This window comes from Silurus meridionalis, chromosome 29, assembly GCF_014805685.1.
Source record: "Silurus meridionalis isolate SWU-2019-XX chromosome 29, ASM1480568v1, whole genome shotgun sequence".
In the NCBI taxonomy this organism is placed as follows: Eukaryota; Metazoa; Chordata; class Actinopteri; order Siluriformes; family Siluridae; genus Silurus; species Silurus meridionalis.
In genome coordinates, this window is record NC_060912.1 from 12,165,074 (window position 1) to 12,192,051 (window position 26,978).

The following is a 26,978-nucleotide window of genomic DNA, read 5'->3' on the forward strand; positions in this document are numbered from 1 at the left end:
GCTTGTGTTCAATCAGCCCAAGTTCTCCCACACCACCCCACTGCTGCGCTCCCTTCACTGGCTTCCAGTAGCTGCACGTATCAAATTTAAAACACTGATGCTTGCCTACAAGGCCAAAAATGGACCAGCACCATCTTACCTCAGTGACCTCATCACATCTCGCACTGCACCACGCTGTCTGAGATCCTCCAGCACTGCTCGACTGGTACCACCTTCTCTCAGAATGAGAGGTAAGTACACTTCAAGGCTCTTCTCTGTTCTGGCACCGAGGTGGTGGAATGAACTTCCCCTAGATGTCCGTACAGCAGAGTCCCTGATTATCTTCAAGCGACGACTGAAGACCTACCTCTTCCTGAAATACCTAAATTAGCACTTTCCAAGTTTGTAGAATTCGAGTTATATTTATATAAAGTTTGTAATCTTGCGTACCAGTGTAGATTTATTCATTACTAGAGATTTAAAGCACTTTTGTACGTCGCTCTGGATAAGGGCGTCTGCTAAATGCCACAAATGTAAATGTAAAAAATTAATGTCGGAGCAAAATACCTAAATGATTATACGTTTAACATTTCAGATTTAGAAAAGACTTAAAGTGCAGACAAATCTCACATTAATTCTTATAGGTCCAGACATATACAACAAAAATCTATTCCCTGATATTACTGTGTAAACGTGTGATCCTGCTCAGGTTTGTAATAAATCAGAAAACTAGATCAGGAACACTGGGCTCAGGGGACCATGGACTGGAAGCTGTTCCATTACATAATGTATAGGTGTGATACTCAGGTAGCCCCATACTTTTTGCAATACAGTGTAGTTGTAGTGTAGTTTATCTGTAGTTGATCCAACAATGTTCTGTTTGCTTGGAAAGGTGTCCAGTTTGTTAGAGCTAATTAATATTATAATTTAAAGTCCCCCTATATTTACATATTAATTTCCCTTTATATAAGAAATTCAAGAGGATTTGTTTTACAAATTAACATCAGGAGTTGATGGCTCTTTGTTAGAGGACGTCCACACTGTCCACAGAAGTACAGCTTTTGTCCTGTATGACCCTGCTGGTGGCTGAGTCAAACATACTGACTCTTCCCACACTGTTCACAGTAATGCGACTTCTCTTCTGTGTGGATACGCTGGTGTCCAAGGACATTTCTCTGACTAGTAAAACTCTTTCCACACTGTACACAGTAATACGGCTTCAATCTGTGGCTATGCTGGGGTATTGAAGATGAGATATTTGGATAAAACTCTTCCCACACTGTTCACAGTGATACAGCTTCTAACCTGTGTGGATACGTTTTTGTCTACTCTGATGAGTGTAGGATTAAGATGTAGCTTATTTATGCTTAAGTAAACATAACCCAAAGGAAAGTGTCCATAACACTCACTAGACATGAAAAATGGGCCTAAACCAACACAGACGAAAATAACACACAAACAGCACGAATTATGAGTGAGGAAGTTTATTAAAAATGCCATAAAAGGGGATGGAGAACATGTCTTCTGTGAAGCTCGCCCCAAGCACAGGCCAAAAAAGGGAATAATACCTCTTCAGTGAAATCTACCCCATTTGTGGAAGGCCTAAGCAGCCTACTAAAACCATCGAAGTAATAAAGTTAAGAATATATTTAAAAATACTAATGTGCTTGTGCAAAGTAATAAAATTGCTAACAAATTAATAATATAGTATAATCTATGAAATAAGGATATAGCAAAGTACACATGCATGATCAAATTGCACGGGCCAGCACTGTCCACCAAGCGAAGTAAAATAATGAAGTGAAACAGTGGTATACTTCCCACTTTTTGTGGTCCAACCCTCTCAAAGTACCTCGAAGACAATGGTAATCAGAATTGAATGTTGAAATTTTTGAATGTTAATGATAGTTAAAAATACTTAGGGGAAGGTCTTACGTCCAAAGATTTCCAATAATGGTAATGACTGATAGTAACTGAGGAGGGCCCAGGTTTGGGGAGTTTTCAATGTTGGGGGTCAAAATGTATAAAAACAGTAGGAAATGCCATGTGTAATTAGACCATCGATGTTATAACATGCGGATGCTGTCAGGTTGACCTGGTTTGCCGCAATAAACTCTACCTTTGACCTACTCATCCTAGTGTCTTGGCTTCTTTTGAAGAAACTATTTTACATTTATTTTGAAAGTCCCAACTAATGTCGGAAGCAACTCGGTCTGAGAGACAAATTTCCGACATAAGTAAAACTCTTCCCACACTGATCACAGTAATACGGCTTCTAACCTGTGTGGATACGCAGATGTGATTTGAGACTACTCTGACGATTAAAACTCTTCCCACACTGTTCACAGTGATACAGCTTCTCTCCTGTGTGGATACACTGGTGTGATTTCAGACAACTCTGCCTATTAAAACTCTTCCCACACTGTTCACAGTGATACAGCTTCTCTCCTGTGTGGATACCCTGGTGTAATTTGAGATGACTCTGATGAGTAAAACTCTTCCCACACTGTTCACAGTAATACAGCTTCTCTCCTTTGTGGACACACTGGTGTCTTTTCAGACTACTCTGACGATTAAAACTCTTCCCACACTGTTCACAGTAGTACGGCTTCTCTCCAGTGTGGATAAGCTGGTGTCTTTTCAGACTACTCTGACGATTAAAACTCTTCCCACACTGTTCACAGTAAAATGGCTTCTCTCCTGTGTGGATACACTGGTGTAATTTGAGATGACTCTGATAAGTAAAACTCTTCCCACACTGTTCACAGTAATATGGCTTCTCTCCTGTGTGGATATACTGGTGTGATTTAAAACTATTCTGATGAGTAAAACTCTTCCCACAATGTTCACAGTAATACGGCTTCTCTCCTGTGTGGATACGTTGGTGTTCTTTAAGATGACTCTGACTATTAAAACTCTTCCCACACTGTTCACAGTAATACGGCTTCTCTCCTGTGTGGATACGCTGGTGTCTAAGTAGATTACTCTGACGATTAAAACTCTTCCCACACTGTTCACAGTAATACGGCTTCTCTCCTGTGTGGATACGCTGGTGTAATTTGAGATGACTCTGATGAGTAAAACTCTTCCCACACTGTTCACAGTAATACGGCTTCTCTCCTGTGTGGATACGCTGGTGTACTTTGAGATGACTCTGCCTATTAAAACTCTTCCCACACTGTTCACAGTAATACGGCTTCTCTCCTGTTTGGATACGCTGGTGTTCTTTGAGATGACTCTGATGAGTAAACCTCTTCCCACACTGTTCACAGTAATACGGGTTCTCTCCTGTGTGGATACGCTGGTGTTCTTTGAGATGACTCTGATGAGTAAAACTTTTCCCACAATCTGAGCAGTGGTGCATCTGGAAAACAAAATAAAATGATTTAAAATACTGTAATAATTTTAGATTTGGTCTTGCATGTTATCAGAAATGTCTGCTATAGTAATCTGATATGGTTTGAAACAAGTTAAATGAGAGGTATTTTGAGGGGTTTTAGAAAACCTTTAACTATTTAATACTTGTATAAAACCTTCCAATATCCCTGATATTTATGTCTTCAAGGTGGAGGAGTTTTCCCAGTACTAGACCAAGCAGCATTATATCATCTTATTTTCAAATCTAGGAGACAGAGAAAAAGACTGTGGAACCTGTTGCATCTGTAATAACATCAGAGCATAACAGGATTCAGTCCACGATCATAAAGCTGCCTGATATGTTCAAGCAATGTTCAGGTGCTTTTGGTTTTAGCAACGGTGAATTATTGCAAAACAATTATTAATAATTATCTGTGGCTGTCAAAAGCAGCAACCTACTTCCTCCTAAAAGCCTATGAGGGCATTTTCAGTCAACTTGTTAGCATGTACCTCCGCTTTGAGAAATCTCCTACCTAAATGTAGATTTGTTAACAGTTCCTGACAAATGTTTTCTACATAAATTGGGAAATAAGACACTATGGGCTTTACTGTACATCACTCAAAGTTGATCATGCTTAACAAGATAAGTTGTAAATGCTGAAGTGATCTGAAATGGTTTTTATAATACTGATAAATGTGTTTTTATTTCATATATAATATACCATGAAAAATAATATTCCTACAAACATTTATCTGAGACTATGTCTGGTCCTTTACTCCCTCCCCCTGTGAGTCTCCGGGGGCCACTCAGACTATTGTTCTACATGTTTGGCTATTCATACAGACTGCATTCATATTTATGGACAGCCATTCAGACTATTGTTATTGAGTTTCTGATCTTTCAAGTCCTTCACCACCGTATTGTTGCAAAACATACTGATGGAATTGGTTACAGAAAGATTTGTAAACTTCTGAAATGTTCCAGTGAGCACTGTTTGGGCCATAATCCAGAAGTGGAAAGAACATAAACCATAAACCGGCCAAGATCAGGTGCTCCTCACAAAATTTCACAGAGGAGTGAAAAGAATTTCAGAACAGTTGTCCAAGTGGCAAGGACCACATGAGGAGAGCTTCAGAAAGACCTGAATTAGCAGGTACAATTGTTTCAAAGTAAACAATAAGAAATGCAGTGAACCACCATCGCCTGTGTTCACGCCACCATGCAAGAGTCCACTGCTGAAGAAAAAGCATGTTGAAGCTCGTTTAAAGTTTGCTGCACAACATTTGGACAAGCCTGTGAAAAACTGGGCGAATAAAGTCTGGTCAGATGAGACCAAAATTGAACTCTTTGGATGCCATAATACACACCATGTTTGGGGGACAAATGGCACTGCACATCACTCCAAAAACACCAGACCAACAGTGATGTTTGGAGGTGGGAACATCATGATGTGTGGCTGTTTTTCAGGTCACAAAACTGGCAAACTTCATCTTATTGAAGAATGGAATAATTTATAAAGACATTCTTGATAAAAATCTGCTTCCATCTAGGATGATGAAGATAAAACGAGGGCGGACATTTCAGCAAGACAACAATCACAAACACAGACAAGGAAACTCACAACTGGTTTCAGAGAAAGAACAGCAAGCTGCTAGAATGGTTCAGGAGAATGGGCCAAAATCACACCTGAGCAATGCGTGCAACTAGTTTCTCCATACAGGAGGTGTCTTAAAGCCGTCATTACCAACAAAGGCTTTTGGAAGAAGTTTTAAATACGTCATTTAACCATCAAAACCTTGTAGCTGTGTCATTGGGTCATATGGTTTGATTTCTTTGTATGTCTGGATTGCATGGTTGTGGGTTGTTACCAACATCTGGTAAACATTTCATGTCAATAGCACCTTAAAAAATATGTTTACTGAGAAAAATCATGACCTGTTCAATAATTTTTATTTTAATGCAGTTTATTATTCGTAACATTTGTGATCAACATTTAATAAACAATTTAAATTAAATAAGATTTTTAAATATATTAATATATGAGATAATGTTTTATAAAAAATAAAATAGAAAAAAAATCGATTTTCTCCTTTAAGAGAAATTCTTGAAGCTGGACATAAAACTTAAGCCTAGCTGGTAGTCATCTTCTGGTTAGCGGCTAACGCTAGTGCTATGGATTCCTGCATTTTCATGCATGTAAAAAACTAATCTTGAAGTGAAAACTAGTTTCTATTTTTAACACACCTGTTACACATTGTTGTGTATGTTTTCAAGGTAAATATTAAGACTAATAAATGAGCTCAAAGTGCAAGGCAGAAACTAAACAAACTTGCGGTCCGCCACTTAATACGTTCCTGAGGGAACTTAGACTATATATTTTATGTTCCGCACGTAAAAAGGATTGTATTCGGTACACGTGTATACCGAACCGAAAGCTGTGTACTGAAACAGTTCGGTATGAACACGTGTACTGTTACACCTCTAGACAAGACACTAAATTAGGATACAATTATGATTTATTAGCAAATTGTTAAATGTGAATCTGTTGGTTACTTTAAAACTAAACTTCCTCTGGGAGATCACTGGGATACGAATGTGAATATTTGATCTGTTAATGTAGAAGGATAAAGTTCATCAAATATATACACAACATGTAACTTCTATTAAAATGTTCTTCTGATGTGTGTGCATACAGGAATGTACCATGAGTGGTATAAATGTATGAAATATTGAAGATTGATGTGTGTGTATCTGTACCTACACATTTCAGCACCACCATTGTACGTATAATGGAGATCCCAAATTAGAGACAGATGTTGGGTGAACAATGTATGGAGTGGGATGTATTGAAATGGTCGAGGCATATATAATGTGGAAATGAGAGTGGAGAGTAGGATGCTCCACAGACCAGCTCCGGCTTTTGGGGATTGATAATAAAAGCTGTTATCATCTGGAAGCAAAACCCGTGATTCTGAGTCTTTCTACAACATTAGCTGGTTGCATGTGTCAGATTTATTGCGTGACTCCGCCAAAGAAAAGCTGCTGGAATCAAACATTGTTTACTTTATCAACTGAGTAAAATAGTAAAGAACAGACCAAATAGACCAATTGATTAAAGGAAATTTCTAACCTCCATGTAAAAGGATTTTTGAAATACAAAAAAAAAACAAAAAAAACAGTAGTTTATTGTGATACACTTAAAGTTAAGGTATTTTTTTATTTAATGTTAAAATACATTATGATGTATCTTTGCCCTGCAAACCACACTGAAAGATGAGACATGAATAAAGTGTACCTTTGATCCAGCAGCAGCAGCAGGAGTGTGTGGAGGTTCTCCTAAAGATCTCCGTCTGGACTCTGATTTCATGATCAGAGGTGTAAAGAATCAGGACACTGGAAGAAAAATGCAGAGGTTCATGACTCCAGAATGTCCACTAGCTGTTCCCCGAGCAGCTCAGCTGCTACATTTCACTGTATCTCACCTTTGGGTAAAAATCCGCTAAATCCGGGACAAAAACGGGGTTGAAGCTCGCGCGCGATAGATTTATAACGGCGAAAGGAACGTCGATGTGCACGCGCGGAAAGTGGAGAAAATCTCACGCGCCCAACATTAACTTCAGACCAGAGCGCGTGAAAGAAGTCTATAGGTACAAACACGGATCACAAAGCAGTGGGCGGGGCCAACGGGCTCGCGTTCTAAATCCTCAAACATCATTGGCTCAGCCAATTTCAGGAAGTGAAATCTGATTGGTTGTCTGCCACTGTGCCTGATCTTGTGCTTAATGAGAGACATGACTTCATCATCTATCACTCTTCATTCTCTTCTATCATCATTCTCCATTTTTATTTGTTCATAAATTTCGGTTTACAATACAATGAAAAGGAGGATTTAAACAGGACTGAGTATTTATTGTTAAGTTAAATCAATTTGAGTTAAGTTGAAGCTTTATTTTTATTTAAGGCTTCATTGAATGCTGAATTGCAGCCTATATCCCGCATTCATACATACGAGTCCTTATTTTGCAGGTGTCTGAAGGTCAGGCAGGAGTGTGGTGGAGATGCGGAAATCGGTGGAGTGATTAGTGCAATACGCAGACTGCAGTGATTCCAGAGAGGAAGGCATAAGGGTCTTGGATGTGTTTCATGATGACCATCTCGATGCACTTCATGATGATGGTTATTGAGGACACGAAACACATAGTTACATAGTTACAAGGGTAATCTTGAATCACATTGGAACAGATCTGCTCAGAGAGATGTCGAAGATGTCAATGAGAACATCCATCAGTTGGTCTGCACATCCTCTGAGCACCCTGTTAAATATGTTGTCTGGTCCTGCACCTTAAAGCTTACCTCAGAATCACATTTTTCTGTGCTTCAAATCAAGCGTAGAAGCTGTTCAGTGCATCTGGAAGCGAGCCATTACTATGGCAGGCAGGTGATGAGGTCCTGTGGTTGCTGATGGCTTGGATGCCCCAATACATGCGCCGTGTGTCACAGATGTCTGTGAAATATTTTTATACCCTTTTAATTTTGCCATTTTAATGTTTATAGTAGCTGCTTGTTGAGGAGTATATGGGGGGATTTCAAATTCACTTATGCTGGGTCGTTTCCTTCTGTGTTAAAAAAACAACAAAACATTTGAGTATGCAAGGTGTGAATTGTGTAAATCAAAATTTGTATTGTTTTGAATGATAATTGAAGATGGCAAGTTGACAATCAAAAATGTTTGACATTTTGCTAATTTGTAAAGATAAAAGCATCTAGATCAGGGGTGTCAAACTCAAATTCACAGTGGGCCAAAATAAAAAACTGGGACGACGATGTGGGCCAAACTCAATATTTATTGAAAAAATGACTGCAATTGTGCATGTTTTCCGTCTGTCCAGATGTGTAATGTTGAACCTTTTCATGTGGAAACAAACTTTAGTTTTGCTTAAACATTGGATCTGAAACAAACAAAGTTTAATATTATAAACACATGAGAAATTAAATTTGAAATAAAACACACATTAGTGGTATTTGTTTCTTATTATGTCTCTCTCTCTCTCTCTCTCTCTCTCTGTAGCCTTTCGAATTCCTTTTTAATGTTTAATTCACAGGCCAACAACAAAACAACCAAAAATAATAATAATTTCCTTTAATTAAAAAAAAACCCTATCTTTGAACAACAGTCCATGCCTTGGAGTGGAAAAAGTGCATAAAGACAACATTCATTAAAGCTCAGTAGCTACACTCTAGCTTTCTAGATTTACTCTGATTGGTTGAAGTCAGATACCAGCATCTCTTCTTAGATGAAAGTGCATCATGTCTGGGTTTAGGCTCAGTTCAAATATGCATTTCCAGATTCTGAGTTTGACACCCCTGATCTAGAATTTAATTAATTACATTTTGTATAATAATTAAATGATTTATGCATAAAATAAATATACAAACATGGAACACAAGCATTTAAACGTAGTAAAGCTGCATTAAATCATGTTTGAAAACAGAAACTGTTGTAGGACACAAATGCTACACACATTAGCACTTCATTAAACTACACGATTTTGACATGATGAGGATTCTAGAGTTTTTACTCACTGTGCTGATGTTCCACCTTCATCCCTCACACCAGTGCGTTTCTTTTCTTGCTGCTGGTTGACCCTGAACTCTCCGCCCTTTCACAAGTGGCTGTGTATCTTACCATCATGCTAAACCATAACCTGAGCAGCACAACTAATCCATAACAGCTTTCAGTGACAACAAATTTCATTATCGATTATTATTGTTCAATTAGTTGTTGCAGCCCTACAGTGAAAGGTGAAGTCTTCCTGTTCTGCTTTCCACTTTGAAATTCAACCACTCACACCTGAGAGAACTGGATCTGTAAGAAAATAAAGTAGAAGGCTCAAGAAAAAAATAAATTCTCTGCTTTTCAGGATGATGAACATAAAGAACTACAGGAACTGATGTATATTATCATCTCTATGCTAGACAATCTTTTTTCACAGCACCTTACTCATGATGACATTTCTTCCTGCTCCTCAACCACAGACACTATTATGTTGTTGTTCATGAAGTACGTCAGTCCAGATTTTGATTATTAATTAACTTTCTTATTTCCATTAGATGATAAAGGCTCTGGTGTATTTGCATTCAGAGCAGTGAGAACTGCATACAGTTCCAGAGTCCTGAAGTTACTGTGTCACAGTTGGACCCTGGAGAAACACCGCTATGCTGTATTTTAATGCTGTATTTTAATGCTGTAAAATTTTGCGTAATAATTACATTTACTTTATTAAATAATAACATTATCTTTTAATATGTTGATACTTACAGTTGGCACAATGCAGTCAAGCAGGTGAAGTTCCCCCTGAGTCTGCTGAACCCAGTCACCGATCATACTGCCAGGGAAGCTTGATTCTTCATTCTGTAATTTCTGTCTCCATATTTAAATCTTATTAGAAACCTTCAGTCTCAATTAAGCCTAAGAGCACGGCAATGCTGCAAGACAGTTTGGCTGATTTACTTATACCAGAATATAAGAGCATTATTCAGGCTCTGTTGATGAATTAATGGTGAGGATGTAATTTGACTAATAAACTTATAAAATGTATCACAGGTCAACTTTATTATATTAAAGTTGGAGAAACACAAAAGATAAGCAACAGAGCAAGGTACCTAAAGGTTTACACATTTAACATTTCAGATGTGAAATAGACTTGAAGGTCAGACAAACCTTATCTTACATCTTATAGATCCAAACAGTTCAGTCCCTGATCTTATTGTGTAACCATGTGTTTCTGGTCAGGGTTGCAGTAAATCAGAAAACTAGTTTAGGAACACTGGGCTCAAGGGACAATGGATCTGAAGCCCTTCCATCAGATCATGTTCAGAAAGGTCTGGTGGGTGTGGTGCTCAGGTATCCCCATCCTTTTTACTATAGAGTATAGCTGTAGTGTAGCTCGTCCAGAACAATCTCTCCACATTGCCTGTAAACACAACAATTTTCTGATGGCGTAGAAAGCTGTCCAGTTTGTTAGATCCATTTGTTAACATTAGAATTAAATGTTTCCATATATTTACAGTATTTTACACACTTTTAAATAAGAAATTAAAGAACAAGATTTTCAGTTTGACAAATTAACATCATGAGCCGATGGATGTATGTTAGGGCACTTGTGTTTCCTTAAAGAGCTTTGATAAGAATAGCTCCGTCCACACTGTCCACAGAGGTACAGCTTCTGTCCTGTATGACTCTGCTGGTGGCTGAGGAGGGCACTTTGAGCACTAAAACTCTTCCCACACTGTTCACAGCGATACGGCTTCTCTCCTGTGTGGATACGCTGGTGTTCCTGGAGATGCGTCTTTCGCCGAAAACTTTTCCCACATTGTCCACACTTAAATGGTTTCTCTCCTGTGTGGATACGCTGGTGTACTTGAAAACTACTCTGTTGAATAAACACCTTGTCACATTGTCGACAGTGGAATGGTTTATCGCCTGTGTGGATACGCTGGTGTGCTTTAAGACTACCCTGACAAGTAAAACTCTTCCCACACTGTTCACAATGATATGGCTTTTCTCCTGTATGGACACGCTGATGTCTAAGTAGACTACTCTGACAAGAAAAACTCTTTCCACACTGTTCACAGTGATACGGCTTCTCTCCTGTGTGAGTACGCTGGTGTACTTGAAAATTACTCTGATTAATAAACCCTTTCCCACATTGTCCACAGTGGAATGGTTTTTCGCCTGTGTGGATACGCTGGTGCACTTTGAGAATACCCTGACAAGTAAAACTCTTCCCACACTGTTCACAGTGATACGGCTTCTCTCCTGTGTGGACACGCTGATGTCTTAGTAAATTACTCTGACAATTAAAACTCTTCCCACACTGTTCACAATGATACGGCTTCTCTCCTGTGTGGATACGCTGATGTACTTTGAGATGACTCTGATGAGTAAAACTCTTCCCGCACTCTTCACAGTAATACGGCTTCTCTCCTGTGTGGATACGCTGGTGTTCTTTGAGATGACCCTGGCGATTAAAACTCTTCTCACACTGTTCACAGTGATACAGTTTTTCTCCTGTGTGTATACGTTGGTGTCTTTTCAGAAGAGCAAATATAGTAAAACTCTTCCCACAATCTGAGCAGTGGTGCATCTGGAAAACAAAATAAAATGATTCAATAGACTGTAATAATTTTATAATTTAATAACTTGCATGTTATCAGAAATGTTTGCTATAGTAATCTGATATGGTTTGAAACAAGTTAGATGTTAAAGTATTTTGAGGTGTTTTAGAAAACTTTGCACTATTTAATGATTATATCTAATCTTACAAGGTGGAGGAGTTTCTCCATACCAGGACAAGCAGCATGATGATATCTCATTTTCAATTTCAGGAGAGACAAAAACCCCAAAAACAGTAGCACCTGTTGTGCATCTGTGATGAAATCAGCACTTAAAGGGGATGCAGTTCATGATCCATGCAACTGCCTGATATTTTCAAGCAATGTTCTGGTGCTTTTGGATTTAGCTAAATGTATGCTCAAGTTCAGAACATTTGCCAATAGTAGCTCTCAAGATGGAGCCCAGATTATAAAGTGGTGCAATCAAATCCGCATACTGTCTTCCAAAATAAGTGTAAAAATCCCTATGGTTGGGACAACGATACATTAATAATAGCTGCAGGTAAAGATCTGTGGGTGTCAAAAGCATCAACCTACTTTATCCTAATGGCCTATGAAGGCAATTTCAGTTAAAGAGATGCACAGTTAAAGTCGATACCCCTTCCCTTCACACCGAGCACATTTGGAAACCAAAGTTTAGCTAGTTGTGTCAAAAATGAATAAAACAGAGTCAAAATGATGCCTTGGGTGACCACAGGAGGAAGAGAATTCACATGTTCAGAAGCCAGAGATATCAAATAGTAAAAAGCTAAACAGCTCTGCTAGTGCTAACGTTCACCTGTTTCTCGATCACCAGCAGTGCTTCATTCTCCAACATTTACAGGTACATATGTCATCTCCTGTTATAATCACAAGTAAGTTAATCTACATGTTCCTACTATGTAGTTGTCTTATCACCGTTGTTCATTTCATGTGGTTTATGTGGCTGCTGAATCAGATTACAATCAAACTTTGTTTTTACATACTGTCTGCTACTGTACTACTGATTCAGTTAGGGGTGTGGGTGTGTGTGTGTGTGTGTGTGTGTGGTCTCCGTGCCAATGCTGTTCTATTCGTTTACTTCTAAACACTGATTAGGATAGAGGCTCATCCTCTGATTAAACGCTGTGTATTCAATCAGGTGTAGTTTTGTTGGTCTTTTTTAATAATAGATGCATTTTAGACAAGGCCCACTCCAACTGTTATCCCAGACCAGGCTAATCTGCTCAACACAGTGAAAATGTGGTTGTATCACACCACACTTTCTGAGATAAGAGACATGAATAAATTGTACCTTTGATCAGAGGTGTAAAGAATCAGGACACTGGAAGAAAAATGCAGAGGTTCATGACTCCAGAATGTCCACTAGCTGTTCCCCGAGCAGCTCAGCTGCTACATTTCACTGTATCTCACCTTTGGGTAAAAATCCGCTAAATCCGGGACAAAAACGGGGTTGAAGCTCGCGCGCGATAGATTTATAACGGCGAAAGGAACGTCGATGTGCACGCGCGGAAAGTGGAGAAAACTCACGCGCCCAACATTAACTTCAGACCAGAGCGCGTGAAAGAAGTCTATAGGTACAAACACGGATCACAGAGCAGTGGGCGGGGCCATGGCGCTCGGGTTCTAAATTCGCAAACATCATTGGCTCAGACATTTTCAGAAAGTGAAATCTGATTGGTTTTCTGCCACTGTGCCTGATCTTTAGTGGTTGAGCTTCATGAGAGACATGACTTCATCATCTATCACTCTTCATTCTCTTCTATCAAGTTAGTTTCTTCATCTGAATGAAATGTTCTAATGATCAAAAGCAGCGTCAGGTTCAGGTATTAGATGTAATAATCCAGAGAAACGTGAACAGATAAACATAAAGCAAGTGAACGTCTCTTTTCCAGTCAGAACTCATGGTGTCTCTCACAGCTCCATCTGAGTGGAGGAGCAGCTCACAGCTGGAGAGCAAATTAACACTATAGTGTACATTACTGAGGCTAGAAGTCCAACTTTCCCTTCATCTTTACCCACAATTACATTTCTCTACTTCAATAACACAAAGTTTTAAACAGAGAACTAGCAGCTAACTAGCAGCTCAGCCTCCAGATTAAATCTATTGATAACAATAAGCTGAGGTGTAGAGAATTCAACTTCTATGACAATAAGTTAGAATAGGAACATGGCTCAAGGTTTATGTTTTCATGTCCCCATTCAGATTTCCAGCCGACGTAGCACAATCGATGTGTTTATGAAGTTTGTTGACTTTAGATCATATTATAATAAATAGATCAGTTCCTTTTTTGTATGTTTTGGGCAAATTGTCAGTAAATATCATGATACATTAAAACCCTATTGTACAAGCAACTAATAGTACGAGCAAATGAAGATACGAGCGACTTTGCTAGCAAAATTTCACCCTATTTGCGAGCAAATTTCGAAGTTAGAGAAACACAAAAAATGAATGTCGGAGCAAAATACCTAAAGGATTATACGTTTAACGTTTCAGATTTTAAAAAAGACTTTAAGCGCAGATAAATCTCACATTAATTCTTATAGGTCCAGACATATACAACAAATATCTATTCCCTGATATTACTGTGTAAACGTGTGATCCTGCTCAGGTTTGTAATAAATCAGAAAACTAGATCAGGAACACTAGGCTCAGGGCCTGTTTTTTCAAAAGGTTTAATCCGGATTAAATTGATCCAGATTTAGTAATCCTTTTTTTTGCGATCCGTGATCACGTAACCCAGCTTACTTCTTGAGCCAGTTTTTCAAAGCAACATCGGATTGGATCAATCTGATCTGGATAGGAACTTTTCAGGATCACCAAATCTGGATAACCAGTGCTCAAACAGGATAGGAAATCACAATGTAGAACTATAGATATGTAAAGAGCAACAAGTAGAATAGCCAGTGTGGGGTCAATATAAGTTTATTATTATTTGAAATGAAAACACACACATTTAAAAGAAACTAAACACAAGAAAAACCCAACCCCATCCTCTTCCAGCAGTCCGCTCATCTGAGACCTACAACACAAACACTGTACATTGAGGATATTTATAACAAGTTTCAAATATAGATGTATTGAATTAAAAAAAAGACAATGTCAAATACTCCACAATAATTTCAGACTTCCTCATCTGATGTGGAGAGACCAGCTTGTCTGAGCGTAGCCTTTAGGAGGCGGATCTCAAGTGTGGCCTTGGTTTGCTGCAGTTTGGTCAGAGCCAGTTGTTCCTCTGCCAGATGAAGCTGTGCTTCTGCCCTTTCAGTCTCTTTTTTGCAAAAGTGCCTTGTAATCATCATCTTTGTTTGATGAAGGGTGCTTCAAGCCTTTGCTCTGAGATCCTGTGGCAACTACCACTGGCTCAACCAATGAGGATCCAGCGTCTTCCTCAGGAACAGAGCTGAGATTCAATATAAATACGCTCTCTGGATCAGCCTCAGGAGGAACTGGCAGATTCTCCTCCTCCTCCTCAATCCAAGGCTCGCCATCCCCTACAACACCTTGAATACCATGGAGAGCTTGCGACTTCTCACCTTTAATGATGTCGAGGACCACATCTGTGTAATCTCCCCTCTTAAATGGCTTGTTGCCTGTTTGTGGGTTTTTGTCTTCAGCATGGTCCTTTGTTGCCCTGGCCTTAAGATTCTTCCACCGCAATTTGATTTGATCTGTGGTCCTCCTCTGGTCAGACCCTATGGCATTCACATTTTCTGTGATTAAAATCCAAACATCATTTTTCTTTTTGTTGGTATCCTTAGCAGAATTAAAACTTCCCACTATTATTCCATAATGGCACCGAACACCCTCTAGTAGTGCATTGGTTTCAGCAGCAGTGAAGTTACAGCTTCTTGAGTCCATGGTTCCGTTGCTTTACTATAGTGAACATTGTTCATTAATTATAGGCCTTGGGTCCAATTGCCTCAATTGAACACAAGCCAAAACTAATTAGTTGTAATAGGTGTGTCTGAAAATACCAACTACACAGCCATATAAAAAAGCCTTTCTCAGAGGATTCACAGAGAGACAGTGAAATGGCAGGTGTTGTCCACCACTTTGCCAGGAGAGGATACCGTCTAAGGGTGTATGTTGAACGTACCAAGCCACTGGAGCAATACACCACTGAGGAGCTGTATGTCCGGTTTCGCTTTGGGAAGGCTGATATAGAGTACCTTGTGAACCTTCTCAGGCCAAAACTTCAACACAGAACCCAAAGGAGTCACGGTCTGTCTGTGGAAGACCAGATCCTCATTGCTCTCCGATTTTATGCATGTGGGACTTTCTTTTAGGTTGTTGGTTACTATATGGGAGTGGTGAAATCAGCTGTGTGTGATGTGGTGAGAGATGAGTCAATCGCACTGGCCAGTCTGGTCAATGAATTTGTTTTTTTTTCAAAGGACAATCAGATTGCCCAGGCCAAGCGCAGCTTATTTCTTTTGGGGAATATGCCCAATACTATTGGAGCAATCGACTGTACACATGTGCATATACAAGCACCTCGTGAGAATGAATGGGAGTTTATAAACAGAAAGGGGAGGCACAGCATCAATGTCCAACTTGTGTGTGATGCTGACCTCATCATCACCACCTGCGTTGTCAAGTGGCCTGGTTCTGTCCATGATGCATGCCTCCTGAGGGAGAGCGCTCTATATAGAGACCTCCAAACCAACCGACCGGATGGCATAATATTAGGAGACAGTGCCTACCCACTCCTACCATGGCTGATGACTCCTTTTCTAACAGCAAATACATCGGCGCAGACACGCTTCAACACTGCTCATTGCAGAGCAAGATGTGCAATTGAGCGTTTAAATGGAGTTCTTAAGAGGCGCTTTGCATGCCTTAACTACCTGAGCGCGGAACCACAGAAAGCATGCAACATAACTCTTGCCTGTATTGTCCTGCACAACATCGCTACTAAGCGCAATGTCCCTCTCTGTGCTGACAATGATGCATCTGAGCCCCATGGAGACCCTAACCAACCTCCTGCATTCTGCCAGAACGAGCAAACAGGACGTGCAACAAAGGGATGCAATAGTTAGACACTATTTCTGATTTGGAATTGTTTTGGATTTAAAAAATCAGTGATTGCCATTCTTTGGATTTTTGGGGTTATTCTGTAATCATTGCATGCATCACTAATAAATATTCTAAAAACAAAAATATTTTCGATTGTGATTATATATATATATATATATATATATATATATATATATATATATATATATATATTAATCAATTAGTGACAGAATAAAATGTTGACAGCTGTTTGGGGGATTATTGTATGAGGCCAAACTTTTCCTACTTTGCTGTAGGCCTATACTGAAAGGCTGAATACGTTAATGCCTACATAATCACTGTAGCCTGACGGATGAACAAATAAAATTAAAACCTTATGAATAAATAGGATATCTTGTAAGATACTGCATGATCCAAATATAGTATTATTTGATACATTTTTAAAGTTTTCATTACATTTTGGGCATGGAATCCATGCTGAATCCACCCTATTCTATTACTAAATCTGGATCAATTTTATGTATAGGTTTGATACTCAGGTAGCCCAATACTTTTTGCCATACAGTGTACTTGTAGTGTAGTATATATGTAGTTGATGGCAATGTTCAATGTTCTGTTTGCTTGGAAAGGTGTCCAGTTTGTTAGAGCTAATTAATATTATAATTTAAAGTCCCCCTATATTTACATGTTAATTTCCCTTTATATTAGAAATTCAAGAGGATTTGGTTTACAAATTAACATCAGGAGTTGAAGGTTCTTTGTTAGAGGACGTCCACACTGTCCACAGAAGTACAGATTTTGTCCTGTATGACCCTGCTGGTGGCTGAGTCATACATACTGACTCTTCCCACACTGTTCACAGTAATGCGACCTCTCTTCTGTGTGGATACGCTGGTGTCTAAGGACATTTCTCTGACTAGTAAAACTCTTTCCACACTGTACACAGTAATACGGCTTTAATCTGTGGCTATGCTGGGGTATTTAAGAGGAGATATTTGGATAAAACTCTTCCCACACTGTTCACAGTGATACGGCTTCTAACCTGGGTGGATACGCTGGTGTCTTTTGAGATTACTCTGATAAAAGACGAAAAATAAAATAACACACAAACAGCATGAATCACGAGTGAGGAAGTTTATTAAAAATGCCAAAAGGGGATGGAGAACGTCTTCTGTGAAGCTCGCCGCAAGCATGGGCCAAAAAAGGGAATAATACCTCTTCAGTGAAATTTACCACATTTGGGGAAAGCCGAAGCAGCCTACTAAAACCATCAAAGTAATAAAGTTAAGAATATATTTAAAAATACTAATGTGCTTATGCAAAGTAATAAAATTGCTAACAAAATAATATAGTATAAATCTATGAAATAAGAAAAAAGCAAAAGTACTCACACATGATCAAATAACACAGGCAAGCACTGTCCACCAAGCAAAGTAAAATAATGAAGTGAAACAGTGGTATATTTCCCACTTTTTGTGGTCCAACCCGCTCGAAGTATCTCAAAGACAATGGTAATCAGAATTTACCTTTAGAATGTTAATGATAGTAACAAATACTTAGGGGAAGGTCTAACGTCCAAAGATTTCCAATAATGGTAATGACTGATATATTATATTACCTTTATTTAACCAGGTAGAAACTGACTGAGATTAAAAATCTTATTCACAGGAGTGACCTGGCCAAGATGAGCAGCAATACATTCAGTTACAGACTTACACATCACAAACACAGTTAAAACAAAATTACATTTTACAAAGTTTAAAAACAGTTTCACAGAGTCGTCTTCCAGTTGCCAAATAGCTACTTTGAACTGGTCCATGGAGAGAAGATTTCGCAACTGATAGTAACTGAGGAGGGCCCAGGTTTGGGGAGTTTTCAATGTTAGGGGTCAAAATGTATAAAAACTGGAGGAAATGCCAGGTGTAGTCAGACCATCAGTGTTATAACATGCGGATGCTCTCGGGTTGATTGTGGTTTGACGCAATAAACTCTACCTTTGCTCTACTCAACCTAGTGTCTTGGCTTCTTTTGGAGAAACTATTTTACATTTATTTTGAAAGTCCCAACTAATGTCGGAAGCAACTCGGTCCGAGAGAAAATAAATTTCCGACATAAGTAAAACTCTTCCCACACTGTTCACAGTGATACGGCTTCTCTCATGTGGATACGCTGGTGTCTATGTAGATTACTCTGCCTATTAAAACTCTTCCCACACTCATCACAGTGATACGGCTTCTCTCCCTTGTGGATACACTGGTGTGTTTTGAAACTACTCTGATGATTAAAACTCTTCCCACACTGTTCACAGTAATACGGTTTCTCTCCTGTGTGGATACACTGGGGGGATTTGAGATGACTGTGCTGAGAAAAACTCTTTCCACACTGTTCACGGTAATATGGCTTTTCTCTTGTGTGGATACGCTGGTGTCTAAGTAGATTACTCTGCCTATTAAAACTCTTCCCACACTGTTCACAGTGATACGGCTTCTCTCCAGTGTGGATACACTGGTGTGTTTTGAAACTACTCTGACGATTAAAACTCTTCCCACACTGTTCACAGTAATACGGTTTCTCTCCTGTGTGGATACACTGGGGGGATTTGAGACGACTGTGCTGAGAAAAACTCTTCCACACTGTTCACTGTAATACGGCTTCTCTCTTGTGTGGATACGCTGGTGTCTAAGTAGATTACTCTGGCTATTAAAACTCTTCCCACACTGTTCAAAGTAATACAGCTTTTCTACTGTGTGGATACACTGGTGTCTTTTCAGACTACTCTGATGAATAAAACTCTTCCCACACTGTTCACAGTAATACGGCTTCTCTCCTGTGTGGATACGCTGGTGTCTATGTAGATTACTTTGCCTATTAAAACTCTTCCCGCACTGTTCACAGTAATACAGCTTTTCTACTGTGTGGATACGCTGGTGTTCTTTGAGATGACCCTGGCGAGTAAAACTCTTTCCACACTGTTCACAGTAATACGGTTTCTCTCCTGTGTGGATACACTGGTGTTTTTTAAGATGACTCTGACGAGTAAAACTCTTCCCACACTGTTCAAAGTAATACAGCTTTTCTACTGTGTGGATACACTGGTGTCTTTTCAGACTACTCTGATGAATAAAACTCTTTCCACACTGTTCACAGTAATACGGCTTCTCTCCTGTGTGGATACACTGGTGTTCTTTGAGATGACCCTGGCGAGTAAAACTGTTCCCACACTGTTCACAGTAATACGGCTTCTCTCCTGTGTGGATACGCTGGTGTCTTAGTAGATTACTTTGCCTATTAAAACTCTTCCCACACTGTTCACAGTAATACAGCTTTTCTACTGTGTGGATACGCTGGTGTCTTTTGAGACTACTTTGATGAGTAAAACTCTTCCCACACTGTTCACAGTAATACGGCTTCTCTCCTGTGTGTATACAATGGTGTTCTTTGAGATGACCCTGGCGAGTAAAACTCTTCCCACACTGTTCACAGTAATACGGTTTCTCTCCTGTGTGGATACGCTGGTGTCTAAGTAGATTACTTTGCCTATTAAAACTCTTTCCGCACTGTTCACAGTAATACAGCTTCTCTCCTGTGTGGATACACTGGTGTGATTTGAGATGACTCTGATGAGTAAAACTCTTCCCACACTGTTCACAGTAATACGGCTTCTCTTCTGTGTGGATACTCTGGTGTGATTTGAGATGACTCTGATGAGTAAAACTCTTACCACAATGTTCACAGTAATACGGGTTCTCTCCTGTGTGGATGCGCTTGTGTGATTTGAGATGACTCTGATGAGTAAAACTCTTCCCACACTGTTCACAGTAATACGGGTTCTCTCCAGTGTGGATACCCTGGTGTCTAAGTAGATTACTTTGCCTATTAAAACTCTTCCACACTGTTCACAGTGATACGGCTTCTCTCCTGTGTGGACACGCTGGTGTTCTTTGAGATGACCCTGGCGATTAAAACTCTTCCCACAATCTGAGCAGTGGTGCATCTGGAAAAAGAAAAAAAAAAGATTCAATATACTGTAATAATTTTAGATTTGGTCTTGCATGTTATCAGAAATGTCTGCTATAGTAATCTGATATGGTTTGAAACGAGGTAAATGAGAGGTATTTTGAGGCAGACCAGGCAGCATTATATCAGCTTATTTTGAATTTCAGGAGACAAAGAAAAAAACTTTAGCACCTGTTGCATCTGTAATAACATCAGAGCTTAACAGGATTTAGTCCACGATCATAAAGCTGCCTGATATGTTCAAACAATGTTCAAGTGCTTTTGGTTTTAGCAAAATACATGTCTGATTCAGAACATTTGCTAATAGTAGCTTTCATAAGACGGAGCTCAAATTCTGCAACAGTGCAAACAATCAGTACCTACTGAGCTGATCTGCATGCTGTCTTCCAAATGATGTGTGAAAATCCCTGTGGTTGGGACAACAATACATTGGTGACGACCAAAGGTAATTATCTGTGGCTGTCAAAAGCAGCAACCAACTTCCTCCTAATGGCCTATGAGGGCATTTTCAATCAACTTGTTAGCATGTACCTCCGCTTTGAGAAATCTCCTACCTAAATGTAGATTTGTTAACAGCTCCTGACAGTGCTACTGAATCATGGAATTTATGAATGTGTTTTTATTTCATATATAATATACCATGAAAAATGATATTCCTACAAACATTTATCTGAGACTATGTCTGGTCCTTTACTCCCCCCCGCCCCCCTGTGAGTCTCCGGGGGCCACTCACACTATTGTTCTACATGTTTGGCTGTTCATACAGACTGCATTCATATTAATGGGCAGCCATTCAGACTATTGTTAAAGGTTTTTATCTTTCAAGACCTCCACAACCGTATTGTTGCAAAACATACTGATGGAATTGGTTACAGAAAGATTTCTAAACTTCTGAAATGTTCCAGTGAGCACTGTTTGGGCCATAATCCAGAAGTGGAAAGAACATAAACCATAAACCGGCCAAGATCAGGTGCTCCTCACAAAATGTCACAGAGGAGTGAAAAGAATTTCAGAACAGTTGTCCAAGTGGCAAGGACCACATGAGGAGAGCTTCAGAAAGACCTAAATTAGCAGGTAGGGCGGACATTTCAGCAAGACAACAATCACAAACACAGACAAGGAAACTCACAACTGGTTTCAGAGAAAGAACAGCAAGCTGCTAGAATGGGTCAGGAGAATGGGCCAAAATCACACCTGAGCAATGCGTGCAACTAGTTTCTCCATACAGGAGGCGTCTTAAAGCCGTCATTACCAACAAAGGCTTTTGGAAGAAGTTTTAAATACGTCATTTAACCATCAAAACCTTGTAGCTGTGTCATTGGGTCATATGGTTTGATTTCTTTGTATGTCTGGATTGCATGGTTGTGGGTTGTTACCAACATCTGGTAAACATTTCATGTCAATAGCACCTTAAAAAATATGTTTACTGAGAAAAATCATGACCTGTTCAATACTTTTTATTTTAATGCAGATTATTATTTGTAACATTTGTGATCAACATTTAATAAACAATTTAAATTAAATATGAATTTTAAATATATTAATATATGAGATAATGTTTTATAAAAAAAATTAAAAATAAATTGATTTTCTCCTTTAGGAGAAATTCTCGAAGCTGGACATAAAACTTAAGCCTAGCTGGTAGTCATCTTCTGGTTAGCTGCTAACGCTAGTGCTATGGATTCCTGCATTTTCATGCATGTAAAAAACTAATCTTAAAGTGAAAACTAGTTTCTATTTTTAACACACCTGTTACACATTGTTGTGTATGTTTTTAAGGTAAATATTAAGACTAATAAATGAGCTTAAAGTGCAAGGCAGAAACTAAACAAACTTGCGGTCCACCACTTAATACGTTCCTGAGAGAACTTAGACTATATATTTTATGTTCCGCACGTAAAAAGGATTGTATTCGGTACACGTGTATACTGAACCGAAAGCCGTGTACTGAAACAGTTCGGTATGAACACGTGTACCGTTACACCTCTAGACAAGACACTAAATTAGGATACAATTATGATTTATTAGCAAACTGTTAAATGTGAATTTGTTGGTTACTTTAAAACTAAACTTCCTCTGGGAGATCACTGGGATACGAATGTGAATATTTGATCTGTTAATGTAGAAGGATAAAGTTCATCAAATATATACACAACATGTAACTTCTATTAAAATGTTCTTCTGATGTGTGTGCATACAGGAATGTACCATGAGTGGTATAAATGTATGAAATATTGAAGATTGATGTGTGTGTATCTGTACCCTAGACATTTCAGCACCACCATTGTATGTATAATGGAGATCCCAAATTAGAGACAGATGTTGGGTGAACAATGTATGGAGTGGGATGTATTGAAATGGTCGAGGCATATATAATGTGGAAATGAGAGTGGAGAGTAGGATGCTCCACAGACCAGCTCCGGCTTTTGGGGATTGATAATAAAAGCTGTTATCATCTGGAAGCAAAACCCGTGATTCTGAGTCTTTCTACAACATTAGCTGGTTGCATGTGTCAGATTTATTGCGTGACTCCACCAAAGAAAAGCTGCTGGAATCAAACATTGTTTACTTTACCAACTGAGTAAAATAGTAAAGAACAGACCAAATAGACCAATTGATTAAAGGAAATTTCTAACCTCCTTGTAAAAGGATTTTTGAAATACAAAAAAAAAAAACAGTAGTTTATTGTGATAGACTTAAATTTAAGGTATTTTTTTATTTACTGTTTAAATACATTATGATGTATCTTTGCCCTCCAAACCACACTGAAAGATGAGACATGAATAAAGTGTACCTTTGATCCAGCAGCAGCAGCAGGAGTGTGTGGAGGTTCTCCTAAAGATCTCCGTCTGGACTCTGATTTCATGATCAGAGGTGTAAAGAATCAGGACACTGGAAGAAAAATGCAGAGGTTCATGACTCCAGAATGTCCACTAGCTGTTCCCCGAGCAGCTCAGCTGCTACATTTCACTGTATCTCACCTTTGGGTAAAAATCCGCTAAATCCGGGACAAAAACGGGGTTGAAGCTCGCGCGCGATAGATTTATAACGGCGAAAGGAACGTCGATGTGCACGCGCGGAAAGTGGAGAAAATCTCACGCGCCCAACATTAACTTCAGACCAGAGCGCGTGAAAGAAGTCTATAGGTACAAACAGGGGTTATTCACAAAGCAGTGGGCGGGGCCAACGGGTTCGAATTCAAAATCCTCGAACATCATTGGCTCAGACATTTTCAGGAAGTGAAATCTGATTAATTGTCTGCCACTGTGCCTGATCTTTAGTGGTTGAGCTTCATGAGAGACATGACTTCATCATCTATCACTCTTCATTCTCTTCTATCATCATTTTTATTTGTTTATAAATTTCGGTTTAAATATAAACGGAGATTCACACAAATTTTATTTTTTAATTTAACCTTCATTTTTCCAGGAAGGTCCCATTGAGATTAACAGAAATCTCTTCTTCCAGGGAGTCCTGGCCTAGGTGGCCGTATAAAAGTTTCACATAAACACATAACACACAAAAATTCTAAACAAACAAAGGAAAACAAAATCAGTTAATTAAAACAATAACATACTTTACTCATTTTACATCGCAATATATTTTTAAACACATTTTAAGAAGGAATTATGTCTCGTGGAGTAACAGCCAAGGAGCACAGTAAGAGAAAGCAGATTTTCCGTGTTCTGAGTGAACTCTAGGTACGTCTAATGTAATACCAGTTGACGATCTGGTGCTGTAGTTCTTTTTACGCAAACATAGAAGCCTAGTAATATAATTTTGGAAGCATACCAAGCAGTGCCTTTACAGTATATACTAATATATGTGATTTCCTTCTTTGATATAAGGAGGTCCAACCTACACAGTTATATAGCAAACAATGATGAGTACGTAAACAAACATTAGTTATAAAACGCAATGCAGCATGATAAACACAATATAATCTTTTTAATACATATATAGGCATGCATATAAATAATATCACCATAATCTAAAATGGGTAAAAAATGTTTTCATGTACCCATTTTAGATTTCTAGCTGACATAGCACAATTGATGTGTTTATGAAGTTTGTTGACTTTAGATCATATTATAATAAATAGATCAGTTCCTTTTTTGTATGTTTTGGGCAAATTGTCAGTAAATATCATGATACATTAAAACCCTATTGTACAAGCAACTAATAGTATGAGCAAATGAAGATACGAGCAACCTTGCTAGCAAAATTTTACCCTATTTGCGAGCAAATTTTGAAGGCATGAGCAAACCCACGCTGCTGGTTCCCCGCTTTCGGCCGAGGGCAGCATCAGTCACTTAGTTGGTCTTGTGTCGCTCGTTCGCTCTCTTTGTTCAGTGCAGCAAAAACGTAACTTTTTTTAGTGTTATATTTTTATTTCAATAGAAATATAGAAAATGTCTCCCAAGAAAATCAGTGATGGTGCTGGGAAAAAGAAAGTAAATAGAATTACCATCAAAACCAAGAGAGAAATAGTGGAAAAGTACGAGCGTGGTGTGCGTCTCACACTCGCAATCAGCCACTACCACATGGGTAAGTGTTAAATCATGTTTACATTACGTTAATTTGTGGTGTATTTGTTTCTTTAAATAGGCTACAGCTACTTTTAAAGTGCAGAAATAAGTGATCGAATGAGATCTCGGAACAGATTAAATCACTTTTACATTCATTCTTATGGGAAAAATTAGTTCGAACGTACAAGCAAATGGACCTACGAGCAATTTTCAAGAACAAATTATGCTTGTCCAACGGGGTTTTACTGTATTAGCTCACTGCTATCTAAAGCTCAGTAGAAATTTACGCAAGAAGGCGGATAATTACAAAAGATGCCGTTGTTTTACATCAGGGATACGGGCGTGCGCTCCTTCTGCCGGTACAAGACATAACTTCTGGTTTTCTCCTTTCAGAGAAATGTTTTATTTTTATCCCTAAAATAATTGATAGCATTATATTTATTGTTATACCACAGGCCACTTGCGTTAATGCAAACATCATAAACACATTCTCACATGATCATATCATTTATTGTCTAGTCATTATGGAGTAAATCATGCCACCATTTAAATAAAAAATTTTTAAGCATGAAATACTAATTAGGCTAATTATCACCAAAATGTAACTAATTTAATTAAATAAATGGCAAACAACAGCAAGAGACTAAGTTCAGAATTCAGGATTGTAATTAAAAAAATGACTTTATACAGCTATATTTACTGAATACAGAAAAATCTAGAAATACAATCCTCTTCAGCTCTGTCAGGTTGGACAGGTACCATCAGTGGACACTTTCCACTTTCTGGCTCTCGAGAGATGTTCAATTGTGTTCAAGTCAGGGTTTTGGCTGGGCCACTTTATGACATTCAGAAAGTTGTCCTTAAGCCACTCTGAAGCTGCAGCAAAAGTGGACTAGCTATCAGATTATGTTCGGGAGCCATATAGTGTAGTTAGCTGAAGTTGGACCAGAATTATTACTCCAAATCGCTTGTAAACACAACAATGTTCTGATGTTGGAATGTTGACCGGTTTGTTAGTTCCAATTGTTAACATTATACCGTCTGCAAAGGATCATTTGTTAAACAGGTCTCAAACTCTACAGTTATATTGGGGTTTTCATGTCTAAGTAACTTTCCTCACAAAACAAAGGCAAAAAAACAGACAGTTCTCCACTTCTCTACCTTTAAAGACATTCCAATTGGAAGGCACTTCAAACCCAGCACCAGGCACCAGTACATATGGGTGTTAGTGGATAACCCAATGCTTTCCAATACACAAAGCACACACATAAGAATATGAATCAGAAATAGCTTTATTACCAAGTATGCTTACACACACAAGGGATTTGACTTGTCATCAGGAGCTTCCAGTGCAGTAGAAAGTACAGACATTCTTCAGATGTGAAGACTGCCTTCTAAAAGGAAAAGCACAAGGCTGTTCCAAAAAATACTTGTAAGCTCCACAACATCTCTTTACTACTCAACCCCCCTGCCTGCCTGCTGATAACTTTGCCTCCTTCTGTGATTAAAAGATTGAGAAAATCTCCCAGACCTTTACTTCCTTTCCAACAATGACTACACAACACAGCCAGGAATCCCCTACTCCTTCGTTGTCAAGCTTCTCAACCTTAACAGATGAGATAATGCAAGTCATACTGCAATCACACCACCTGTGATCTGGATCCAATCCCTTCAACTACGCTTCAGACTATCTCACAAGATCTCCTGCTCTTCATCTCCACAATCATCAATGGGTCCTTAACATCTGGCTTGTCAACTACCTTCAAGTAAGCAAGGGGCATTCCCATCTTGACGGAACCTGCTCTGAAGCCATCAGACATCAACAATTATGGACCGGTATCACTTGTCTCCTTTCATTCAACATCTCTGGAATGCAGAGGTGTCTCTGGTTGTTTTTAACCAACTGTCTGTCTATCTCTCA

The 26,978-nt window shown here is 38.8% G+C and overlaps 2 pseudogenes; one reads left to right on the plus strand and one right to left on the minus strand.

Annotated features, from left to right (window-relative positions):
* Positions 1-1,447: 1,447 nt before the first annotated feature.
* Positions 1,448-23,710, minus strand: LOC124381912 (annotated as a pseudogene).
* On the plus strand, positions 15,527-16,547 carry LOC124381906 (annotated as a pseudogene).
* Positions 23,711-26,978: the final 3,268 nt, after the last annotated feature.